Genomic DNA, 13190 nt, shown 5'->3' on the forward strand with positions numbered 1-13190 from the left:
TCTGGAGGATTAGGAACTGGGGAGGATTAGGGGATGGGTGGCATCCTGAAGCTTGGCTGAGTTCAGTGTGTAAGGTGTCTGTGTGCTCTGAGCCCTAGAGATGGGAGCTACGAGTTCACTCATAAGACTTAATGCATGGAAGGAAAAAAAAAAAGTCCCCAAACAAAGCCCAGCCTTGGCAGATTGTGTCCCTTCACCCTACACACACCAGAAATGTCACCAGCTGTGATCCCATCTCTCCTCACCTCTGAGCTTAACAGAAGCACAGGCCTAGGCTCTTGGCTCAGAGGCTACTGTCCCTGCTAAGCCTGGTGGTATTTTCTGTTAATGGTATTAACGACAATGGTCTTTTCTGTTATTTTTGAAGCCAGTCTGGTATGTTAGTTTTTGTCCACAGCTTAGCAAGTCCTCAACCTCATGTATCTTATTTCTGGTAACTTCTCCTGAGACCTCGGCAGAGAGCTGAATGAATCTGACATTCCATGGTGAAGGAGGATGTGGGGATGCCAGGATGGGTGACCCCAAGTACTGACATTTCTCTCTCCAGACTGGGGGATCAGAGAGGTTTCCAAGGAAAAGAAAGACCCAATCTGGTGCCTGAACCGTGAGTAGGTGTTAGCCAGGCAAAGATGGTGTGGAAGGGCAGGGAGAGGGAACAGGGAGAGAGGGCGTGCTCGGAGGAGAAGCAACATGGAGAAAAGCCAGAAAGTGGGAGGGAATTCATGGGAGGGGGCTAAAAGTAGCTCACTGTGACTAGAGCATAGAGTTTGGGAAGAAAAGGAGGGCTAATAGATGAGGCCATGCCATGAGGGCTTAGTCATAAAGGAATGAATTTAAAATCTTGGACTTTTTCCCGAAGGCAATGTGCAGCCTTTAATAAGGGTTTTCAAGTAGGAGAATGTCAGGCTCAAATTTGCATTTTAGAAAGATCATCCTAGTTGTAGTCTGGAGAACCCAGCATAAATAGGCAGAGAGGCCCAGCCTGTGCCACAGACCTGCTCTAGACATTGGTGACCTGAGAAGCAGGTCGACACATGAGTGCCCCATTTGCTTGCATTCTCTGAGCTCTGTCCTCTTACTTAGCAGGGTCATCAGAACCCTAAATTCTTGGCTGGGCATTTTTTTTTTAGTTCCCCACAGTCATGGCATTGTGGAGCTAAGACCTTAGGATGTTTCATTTATATAAGAAGCATCCATCTGGAAAAAAATACTCTGTTTTTGTCAAGTCAAAATTAAATATATTGTCCAGCAAGTATCCAATATCTTTTATTCAAGAAGTTTCTCAAAATGGAACTCTGCTTTACTTAGTACCAAGAAAAACAGTCTGTGGTTTTCCTATATGCAAAGTGAGGCTTGTTGGGAAGGCATATGGTGATCAAACAGATGAGGGTCCTGGATCCTCTAAGGCATGAAATAAAATGATCTACACATGATGGCGTATTACAGTATAGGTGCTGAGTGTCCTTAAAAGTCCACTTGATAAAGGTTTGGAACCCACTGTGGTCCTACTGGGAGGTAGGGGAAACTTTGAGAGGTGGGACTTATTGGAAGGTCCTGAGGTTGCTGGGGGGGGGAGCGGGGGGGGGGGAGGGGGAGTACTCCCAGTCTCTTCCTGCTTCTGGGTTCATGGTATAAATCATTCTTGTTCCTGAAACAATATGCCTTGCAAGATACCCAAAGTGATGGAATATCAGAATTTAGCTAGGGCCATTAGCCAAAATAAACCTTTCCTTTTAAGAAGTTAATCACTTTTGGTATTTTGTTATAATAAAGAGAAACTGACTAATATAAGGAGGTGGTGAACTTGGAACAGGTAACTATGGGCTCACGTTCTGTCTGTCCTGGGGCTGTAGGCAAGACATTTCATTTCAGTCAACTCTGCATTACCCTTCTAGTGTGGTGTGCAGCAGGTCAGTCTCATATCAATGAACTTCACTTCTTGTTCATAAATTTTGGAAATTAAAACTAACTCTTCCTCCACCAGGATAGAGGAGTGAATGAAAAAATATATGGAATTTGGAATCATTATCAATGAATTTATCCTACCAAATCTGCAGACTTCATTTCATCAGAGTGTGAGGACTATGTAAATTTGATTTTTTTCCCCTGCTTTCTTTTTAACTATTGGAAACTCAGAGCTAGCTCAAAGCTTAGCTGTAGTCTACAAGTATCTGTGCTCTTGTTATTCCCTGGGTGTCTGCATTCTTCTCTCTCTCTCTCTCTCTCTCTCTCTCTCTCTCTCTCTCTCTCTCTCTCTCGTGTGTGTGTGTGTGTGTGTGTGTGTGTGTGTGTGTGTGTGTGTGTGTGTGTGTTTGCTGTTGCTTGAGACAGGGTCTTGTTATTGCCCAGGACGTCCTGGAATTCTCAATCTTCCTGATTCTGCCTCCTGAGTAGATGAATACCTCAGATGCTCATTTGAATCTCATAAGTTCATGGTAGGCTTACTTAATAATTTTATTTGGTTATTAGCATGGTGCTAGGGAGATACAGCTACAGAACTTGATGTGAATAAGGAAAGTTGGCTTTTGTCTTTCATCTGAAGTATAGAATTTCACCTTTGCTGTAAATACAGTGGTGGGGTGGGAGAAGGTGTGGATGGTCTCTGGTAGGAAGAATCATCTATCTTAGAACTGGCCCTACTATTGAGAGAGAGTTGTCTGGAGGAATGCACTGAGTAGGTACCAAAGTCAGTAGGGCATTCAAGCTCATCAAAAAGGGAGTATATCATTGACAAAAAGCAAATATTTGGAACAGTGCTGATTTTACCTTAATTGGGGCTCATGCAATACCACCTAGACCCAGATCGTCTTTATCTTGGCTCTGTTCTCTTTCATGTACTAGCTTTATGCCAATACTCAAGTTCCAGTAAAAATGTGTGTAGTTCAGGCCTACAGGTGTTCAGGATCAGCCTCCAGCTTCTTTTTGCCCTTGTCTGAGAGTTTGTAAGGAAGCCTTTGTGCATCTCATTCATTTTAATTAAATTATGTTATATTGCCTCTTTATTCCTTCCTCATTGTAACTAGTGTGATTTGATATTCTCACTAGCTAAAACCATCCCAGGCTCACCTCTAGAATTAGGGATGGGTCATTTTGTCTCACTCGAGTGGACTGAAAATGGCAAAAAGGTGGTTTAAAACTTAATGACATTTTTCCCAGAAGAAGATGAGTGGATGCTGTGTGGAAAATGAATAAGTAAAGGAGTGCTGGGGCTGGGCCAGGATCAGTTCCTGCCTTCAAAAGCATGCTTTCATCCTCTGCTCTGTGATGATGACTATACTTCCCTTATGAAATGGCTTTCTGTTAAAGTCTGCCAGTGAGAAGCACTGGAGAGACTAGACAGAAGGGAAACTGGGCCTTTTTACTTCTGTATGTTCTATCATTTTCTTTCTGATAACAATGGATGGTTTGCATCTGCTTCCAGCTCCTTTTGTCCCTCTCAGCTCCATTTTTTCCTCCAGTTCTACATATTCATTAGTTGTAGGCATAACTAGAGTTAGACTGCCCACATTCTGGAGGGCAGGTGCAAAGTCTATCTCAGCGGGAAATGGTTACTCCAGAATAATGGCAGAATTAGACCAATTTACATAATCACAGACCCAGAAAGTAGTCTTAGGAAGGATTTGTAGTGTGGCAGACCAGAGAGGATTGTCTACAGCAGTGGATCAGACTGAATTTATTGACATGGTTGCTTAGTTAGCTGACTGAAACCTAAGCTCAGCGATATTGACGCACTCAAACATCAAGGGTGTGATACAGTCTAGAGGAAAAGGTAAAAATGCTTAGGAAAATAGCAATGCTCCAGCAGGTTTATCACATACACATTCCACACTGAGTCCCACCAAGCCCACTGAAAGAGTCGTAGCTGCACTCCCTATATCAAGAAGAGGGGAGCACCAGGAATCTTCATTGGCTCTGTTGTGACCACCCAGGGCCTGGAGATGTTCCATTGTGAAGTGTTCTTAGTTTGGATGGAGTTGACAGAGTTCTGAAGTAACTGAAAATAAGCAGCAGGAACTAACTGCCAGGATAAGGTGACCGTAATTACCGCCATGAGCAGCATAAATAAAGTGGTCATCTTTGGTTAATCTTCAGCAATGGCTTGTTGACTATAGAAAAGAAATAGATACACAATGGATTAAAATATTATTTTATATATATAGGGGAGAAAGCTAGAGTCTAGTGGTCAGAGATCTGGATTGAGATTCCAAATTGGGAAATCCTGATCTCATCCCAGTTTTGAGGAAAATGCCAGTTCACAGGTCCAGAGCCCTTGAGCTCTGCTGAGTTCAGTCCTTGAGATCAGAAATACCTCCAGGTATTTCTTTATGTCTTCTTCAAAAGGTTATGAAGCTGTTTACTAGGGTGACTGTACACAAGGAGAAGGTGATACCCAGAGTGTTCAAGAATTGCTAGACACTGGGTCTGAGTCTACATTATTCATTTCAGATCCAAATACCACAGTAGTCTACTGGCAAAGTGAATGCTTATGAAGATTTGAAGATAAATTAGGCCCAGTGCAGCTCACAGTAATCCCACTGGGTTTATTGATCCTCATTATGCTTATTTGCAAGTTCTTTAATGCATAATTAGAACAGACTACTCAGCAACTAATGGAACCACCACATTTGTTCCTGGAGCTAAGAATTAAGGGTTTAGAGTCAGAAAGCCTTAATAGAAGCTTCTAGAACTTATTCTCCTTTATGAACTAATAATTGAAAAGCAAGACGATGTCTTAGAAGAAACTACAGAGATTAAAGGCTTGAACTGTACAGAGCTGGTGGACTGCCCACATCTCATTTAAAATTGTTTGTTGGCTTATGCAAACGGTAAATGGACAGATCATGGAGAATGACTGTAAAATTCCATAAACCTAATCAGATGTTCACACCCATTACAGCTATTGTGTCAGTAATGAAATCTCATAAGAAAAATCGGCATAAGCCATGGAAATCATTACTTAACTATTGTGTAAGACTTTGTCACTAAACTAAGGACCATAAGAAGCAGTTCCCTTTCACCTGGCAAGGTCTACAGTGCACCTTCATTGATGCCTGCCCTTTGCAGAGCTATCAATTCCAGCAAGCATCAGTCACCGACTGAGGTTCTTAAAGTGCCAGGTGCCTTAGAAGCTTTTGAAAAATACCTTAGTGCCCGAGGATTGGAGATGTATCCCATAACATTTTGGAAACTTATTGCCTCTGTGGCATGTTTAGGATGCCTATGATCTAGAGCCCAGCTTCTTAAACTGAGGGCCAAGACCCTATGGAGTTGTATAATGGGAGGTGTGTGTATGGGAGAGGGCTGTCATCAGAACTTCAGCAGAAGTAAAAAGTTTATCAGCACGCAAGACACAAAACTTAACTCAAAATGAATGCACAATGAATCTGTGATGTTTCTGGCAGTATTTATCCATGTGGCACCATAGGACTTCACTGCAGCCTTTGTTCTGGATACACAACATGAGCACTTTGCACTGTGCACACATCAGACCAGTGATTTCTGCTTGAAACACTCAGCTCAAATTTGAGACTATTTTATTGTATGGTATGAAATCTTGTGCTTTTATTGTGCATGCCAAGTTATTTTTTCGATTACAGAAACATGGTCAGTGGTTTGTGTGTGGAAAACAAAGGCTTTTAATGTTTTCCTACCATCACTCTTCAGCATATAAGTCTTAGATTTATAAGCCTTTGGATTGAATTGGGTTAAGAAATTTGAGTTTAAAAATACTGCTGAGTTGTTGACTCAAGTTTCATAGAAATATCATTCAAAAACTTTTGGCCAGAGACTAGGACAGAATTTCCAACCATTTCTGAAATGACCCTAGACATAAATCAGCCATTTTGCACCATGTATTTTTGTGAAACCGTATTCTTCATATTGACAGTTACAAAATCAAAATACCAATCAAATCTGTAAAATGTTGAATGTGGTCTATGTCCTGCACTATCAAATATTTAGCCAAGATTTAATTCTTTATATAGAAATAAAAACACATGTCCATGTCATTAATATGAAAATTTCACCTTCAAAAATTGTAAAATTATATGTATATGCCAAAAAGGTGTTTTAAAATAAATGTCTTTATGATGTATTGCCAGTAGATGTTTGACTTGTATACCTATTTTATATGTCTATATATCCCTAGTGTCATATAAATTTTTCTTGGATAAAATCAGACTCTAAGAGGAAAAAGTTTAAAAAGTCATGACCTAGATTATATAGGGTATGAAATGAGAGATCATACGGGATATGTCCTTCAAAGTGAAACACCATCTCCCACTAAGAAGATGAGACATTTCTGGAGCTGTCTTAAATTCAACAAGTAGCACATACTATGTATAGAGTTGTGTGAATGGAACTTAGAGAAAGAGAACCCCTGGTTGGCTTTGTAGCTCCTGGCCAAGCTCCTCTAGACTTGTTTCCTATGACCTACAGGTCCAGCATCACTCAAAATTTTTCTAAAAGTTCATATATTTTCTGAAAGCTTATGTATCTTCCAGTAAGAATCACAGTGGGAAGAATTAGGATTTTGGAAGGGAACTTGTTTCTCTTCTACAGATAGCTTTTCTCTTGCTATTTGCCCCAAGTACTACTAAAGTGACATCTTGATTTGAGATGCTCATCATGAATCAGTATGTGGGGACCATTGAAGTAATAAGGTTCTGTATGCATAGAAGCAGATTATGTCAACACCCACAGGAAGTAGACTGCTATATTTACTGTCTTGTGACTTTATCACTGCTTGTCAAATATTCTGGATCTTATCTCTACAATGGCCTTTCATGTTTGAAAGCAGGCCAGGTTTTCTCCTTTAGTTTTTCCCCCTCACCTTCCTTAGTTGGCTCACCTTTATTACACAGTTGCAAAATAGCTGCTGGACATTAGGATATTATCCATAGTTAATGCAAAAAGAGATGATAAAGAAAATGGCAGCCAGCATTCCTATCAATCACAAAACAGACTTCCAGAAAACTTTTGCTTAAACCCCACTGGCTATAACTATAGACTGACAATCTCTAGCTGCAATGGAAGATGGGAAACTATTTAATTCCTCTTCTTCTGTAGTAAAAAGTAGCCAAAAAGGGAGCGTCAAGATGGCTGTTGTGTCCACTAACCATCAGTATTTGACTCAGGCATAGCTAGTGATTCCCAATTCCTGGTGACTGAAATTGCCTTGTGGAACCACACCTGGCATACTATGTCATCATCAGACAGTAGAAGCTGGCCATCTTTTTTGGCTCAAGCCAACAAGTACAGATTCACATAATCTAAAACTATTAGGAGAGATCTACAGCATAGATACTTTTTGTGTACGGTGATTTTGTGAGTAAGAAAGGCATTTCTTACGGTTCAGTTTTTGCATTTAAAAGTCTTTGAAAGAGAGTTGGGTCAATACTGGGATTGTACTATTCAGACCAGGTTTGATTTCTGTCTTTGGTATAAACAATTGATGACAAGATCAATACATGCTTCCATGTCTGTGTCTTGGGTTATCTTTTCTTGCATTTGTCAATTAGGGGTGATGGAATTCACGTGGTACTTGTGTAGATTGAAGTGCGTAAGTCCTGCAGCTTACTAAAAACAAAGTTGGCTTCAACTATAAAGTTCCATTCAGTAGGATGATGGGTCTAAAATTTGGGGAAGAAAGAGATTAACTTCTCAAAGTTCATGAGATACACTGGGGTAGAGGGCATACTTGTCTTTAATTACACAAGGAAATATTTTGCAAGGACCTGAGCCTATAACCAAATGCATGTTCAAAGAAATGCTATAGCTAGAATCCATCTCAAAAGGCTATACTGGCTTTAGGCAATGAGATAGTGTCATTGGGGTGGGGGTGGAGGTGGGAATTGACACTGTCTTCAATCTGTCACAGAATGGTATTGGATTTCCAAGTCTCACTCAGGCACCCTAAATTACCACTGTTTGGGAGGACTTGCCATAAACCACGCTTTGTATGTATTTGTGGCAATATTTTAGTAGAAGTTTTAAAACTGAAACATAAAATCCACATGCAGTAGAGTACAAATCATAAATGCCTCATGATTTAGACACATGGATGTCACCTGTGCCATGATAAAACGCAGAATATTAGTGGTGCCTCAGAAGCCACCCTCCATATTCTTTGTCAACACTCTTCCCTCCAGGGTGACCATTATCCTGATTTTTAACAAGATAGCTGTAATTCACTTGCTTTCAAAATTCATATGAATGGAATTGCAGTGCATGTAGTCCTTTGTGCTTGGCTTCTTTCACTCTGTACTGTAGTGACAGGATTCATCCATGTCTTGCATATAGTGTACCTATTATTCTCACTGGTGTACAATATCCCATTTTATGAATACATCATGGTTACTTTATTCCTTCTTCTGTCATGGTCATCTGAGTATTGTCAATTTCAGGCCATCATGCACAGCATCACTATGAATAGTCTTTCTTTGTTTCTTTTTAAATTTTTTATTGAAAATAGATTCTTCTCTCATAATACACCCTGACCCAGTTTCCCCTCCGTCTACTCCTCCTAGCTCCTCCAATCTCCCCTTTCCTCCAAGTCCACTCCTGCTCTGTTTCTTCTTCAGAAAAGTACAGTCCTCCACGAGAGGACAGTCAATTAGAACAAAACCAGATACGATAAGACAAGGCAAAAGCCCTTATATTGAGGCTGGACAAGGCAACACAATAGGAGAAAAGTCCCAAGAATAGACCAAAGAGTCAGAAACACACTCGCTCCCACTGTTAGGAATCCCACAGAAACACCAAGCTAATATCGATAACATGTGCACAGAGGACCTGATGCAGATCCATGCAGGCCCCATGCTTGTTGCTTCAGTCTCTGTGAGCCCATGTGAGCCCTGCTTCATTGATTCAGTGGGACATGTTCTTCTGATGTTCACCCCCTCTGACTCCTACAATATTTCCTCTCCTTCCTCCTCAGGGATCCCTCATCTCCAAGGGGATGGACTCTATGGGGACCTCAAATTTAGGCTCTCTCTCTCTGCATAATGTCTGGCTGTGGATCTCTGTACCTGTTCACATCTACTGCTGGAGCAAGTTTCTCTGATAATGACTGGACAAGACACTGATCTATGAGTATGGTAGAACATCATTAGGAATCATTTCAGAAGCAGGATGGGCAAAACAACAGAAACAGCTGACCCAAGCTAATGGGAGCTCATGGACTCTGGACTGACAGCTGGGGAGCCTACATGGGACTGAACTAGGGACCTTTGAATGTGGGTGAAAGTTGCATGCCTTGATGTGTTTGTGGATCCCCTGGCAATAGGACTAGGACTTACCCTGGGTACACAAACTGGCTTTTTAGACCCCATTCCCTATGGTACAATGCCTTACTCAGCCTTAATGCAGGAGGGAGGGCTAGGTGTAGCCTCAACATGGTATAACAGCCTGTGTTGACTACCCAAGGGAGGCCTTACTCTCTATGAGAAGGGGATGGGGGTGGGATGGGGGTAGGTGGGAGGAGTGGGAGAAGAGGAGGGAGGGTAACAGGTTGTTATATAAAAGGAAAGAAAATCTTTTTCAAAATAAAATATTATTTTAAAAAAGGAATAATTTCATTGATTTTCTTCTTTTTCTTCCTTCCTTCCTTCCTTCCTTCCTTCCTTCCTTCCTTCCTTCCTTCCTTCCTTCCTTCCTTCCTTCCTTCCTTTCTTTCTTTCTTTCTTTCTTTCTTTCTTTCTTTTAACCAATCATGTTTGGTTCTATCCTAGGTGTCTGGGCTATCCAGACTCCTGTACCTGGACATTAGGCAGTGTAGACGTGGGTCTCAAGTTAAACTAAACATTGGTTGGCCACTCTCATAAGTTTTATGCTATCATTTGCCCCGCATATCTTGCAGGCAGGACAGATTGTAGGCCGAGGGTTTTGAGGCTGGGTTTGTAAGTAAACTGCAAAAACTCTGGATTTGGTGTCCTGGGTTTCAGCACCAAAATGTTAGTAAATTGATGGCTAAAACTGCAAGGAGACAGTTCAGCCCTAGAGGGTGAGGACACCTCAAGCTACTCAGAATAAGAGCTCTGCCCTGAAGGTGTCCTGGACACCTGGAGCTGTTTAGCACAGCTCTGATGGCTGGGACTGCAAGGAAACAGTCCAACCTTTCATTTCCAAATGAAAACCTTGGAAAGGAAGTTTTTCTGACTTCTCAGAAGAGTCAGGCCTGGAACTGCTTCAGCAAGGAAGGGTATCCTGACTCTTAGGCAAAGTCAGGATATACCTGGTGTGATGGGGGATGGTCTCCCCACAGGACACAGCAATCCTGCTCCTCTCCTAGAGAGCCACAATCTCTGGCTCAGTGTTACCAGCTCTTTCTCACTCAGTCCACTATGGGACATCTTAGCAAGGTTCTTTTGTTCAGCTCCCCGCTTGCTCAGTTCACTATGGGATGTCCCAGCAAGGTTCTTCTGTTCACCAGTCAATGAAGGTCTTCACCCAATACTCTTTTGAGAAAGAGGTTTATTTGGGAAGGAGGAGTCCAGGAGAGTACCTGCCTCTACCAGGGTGGAGAGAACAGCTTACAACTGACTGGGCAGGGCAGTTTATATAGGATGTTTAGGGGGCAGAGTCAACTGTGATTGGTTAGTTTATTTTCTGCCCAGGGATTGGCCAGTTTTGTGATCAAGGGGCAGAAATGGCCCTGATTTCAGGGCCAAACTGTGTTTCTTTCACTGGCCTTTCTTGGCTTTTTGACACTACCTCTAGAGCCTGGGCACATTTCTTTCACTGACTCTGATTCTAGGGGCCAAGAGTGTTATTTTGGTACTAGTTTCAGAGTCAGGGTATATTTCCTTGGCACATTTCTCTGGCTCAGGTCCCGAACACAGGCTGTGTTTCTTTCCCTGGTCCTGGGCTCTAGGGCCAGGATTCTGCTGTCCTGCTCTGTGATTGGTTGATTTCACAAATCAGTTGGACAGGGGCAGAGATAGCTCTGATCTAAGCTAAACTGTGTTTCTCTCACTGGCTTTATCTGAGCCATCCTTCTCTAATTCTGGACTCTAGGGTCAGGGTGGGTTTCTCTAGCCAGCCCCTTTTCCCTACAGGGTTGGTATCCAAGTTTCTCTTTCCATAGCCTGCAGAGTACCTTCTTGCAACAAAGAGACTAGAACATAGGGGTGAAGGCTCCATGCAGGCCCCAGCTCAAACTCTCTATGTTCAATAAGCTGTGTGGTGGTGTTCTTTGCAATGGGACCCCACTGTCAGTTTGCAGAGAGCTACCTTCTTTGCTAGCATCAGCCTGGGTTGTTGAGGGATCTCCATAGGGGACCTTCCCTTTCCTTCCACCCACCCCCAGCCAACAACTCAATGAAATGCAACCTAGTCCCACCACTGGAAGACTTGGCTTGCTATACAAAACATGGCCAGTTCAGACTCAGTATCCTCCATCACCAGGAGTCTTCTCTAGGTCACCCTTCTATATTCCAGAAAGTTTCCACTACACAGTTTCCACTGCACAGCAAAACTGCATGGGGGGGGAGCTTCTATCCCCCCATGTTTCCTAATTCCAGTTGTCTCTCTCTGCCATCTTTCCCTCTATCTCTACCCTGTAACATGATCCTTCCCACTCCCATCTCTACTCGTCCCTAGTCCACCTGCAAATTTATTGTATTTCCCTTTCTCAGGGAGGTCCATGCATCCCCCTAGAGCCTTTCTCTTTACCTAATCTTCCTTGGTCCATGGATTGTAGCTTGATTATCATTTACTTAACAGCTAATATTCACTTATACAGCTAATATTCACTTATAAGTGAAATCATGCCATATTTGTCTTTCTGAGTCTGAGTTACCTGACTCAGGATGATTTGTGTGTGGTTTTTTGTTTGTTTGTTTGTTTGTTTGTTTGTTTGTTTTTGTTTTTTCGAGACAGGGTTTCTCTGTGTAGCTTTGCGCCTTTTCCTGGAACTCACTTGGTAGCCCAAGCTGGCCTTGAACTCACAGAGATCCACCTGTCACTGCCTCCCGAGTGCTGGGATTAAAGACATGCGCCACCACTGCCCGGCTGATTTGTGTTGTTGTTGTATCCACTTGCCTGCAAATTTAATTATGTCATTTTTTTAACAGCTGAGTGACACTTCATTGTGTAAATGTGTCACATTTTCTTTATCCATTCTTTGGTTGAGGGACATTTATGTTGTTTCCAGTTTCTGACTTTTATGAATAAAGCTGCAATGAACATAGTTGAGCAGGTGTTCTTGTGGTAACTTAGAATGTCTTTTGGGTATATGCCTAAGAGTGGTGTTCTAGTTAGGGTTTTTATTGCTGTGAGACACCATGAGAATTCTCTGTTTAGGTTTGTATCCCATTTTTTAATTGAATTTTTTGGTTGTTAATATCAAATTTCTTGAGTTCTTTATATATTTTGGATATTACACCTGTATCAGATGTGGAGTTGGTAAAACTCTTTTCCCATCCCATAGGCTGCCTCTTTGTCTAACTGACAGTGTCCTTTGCCTTACAGAAGCTTTTTAGTTTCCTGAGGTCCCATTCATTAATCATTGATCTTAGTGCCTGTACCATTGGTGTTCTGTTCAGAAAATTGTACCAATGTGTTTAAGATTGTTCCTCATTTTCTCTTCTACCAGGTTTAGTGTGTCTAGATTTTTATTGAGGTCTTTTCTTATACATGATTTTTGGTAGAGGCTGGGCACATTTCTATAGAATTGCTGTGTATGTGCATGCATAAATATGTTGCTCTACTGAATTTTTGTCAAACTGACACAATCTAGTACCAGGGAAGAGAAACCTCAGGTGAGAAAACGCCTCTATCAGATTGCCTGTAGGTAAGTCTTAGGGGTATTTTCTTGATTAATATTTGATGTGGAAGTGCTAGCCAATAGGGTGTAGAAGTAACCGTCTTATTAAATAAGAAACACAGAGCCAGTGCAAAGATGAAAGCCCAAGAGGTCAGAGCTAAGAGCCTTACCCTTCCTGCTGCAGCTATCCTCTTCAGCCGAGAGACCTACTTCCTGTGTTTTTGTCTTTATATAGACTTTCTGTTCTGCCTTCTCATTGGTTGTAAACCCAACCACATGACCACCACCTCGTCACTGCCTGTCTGCACAGACCTCCAGGTCTTCTATGGTTGGTAGTGAGATTAAAGGCATGTGTCTCCAATGCTGGCTATATCCTTGAACACATAGAGATCTACTTAGCTCTGCCTACCAAGTACTGGGATTA

The sequence above is a fragment of the Peromyscus leucopus genome, chromosome 7 (genome assembly GCF_004664715.2).
Source record: "Peromyscus leucopus breed LL Stock chromosome 7, UCI_PerLeu_2.1, whole genome shotgun sequence".
NCBI classification, from domain to species: domain Eukaryota; kingdom Metazoa; phylum Chordata; class Mammalia; order Rodentia; family Cricetidae; genus Peromyscus; species Peromyscus leucopus.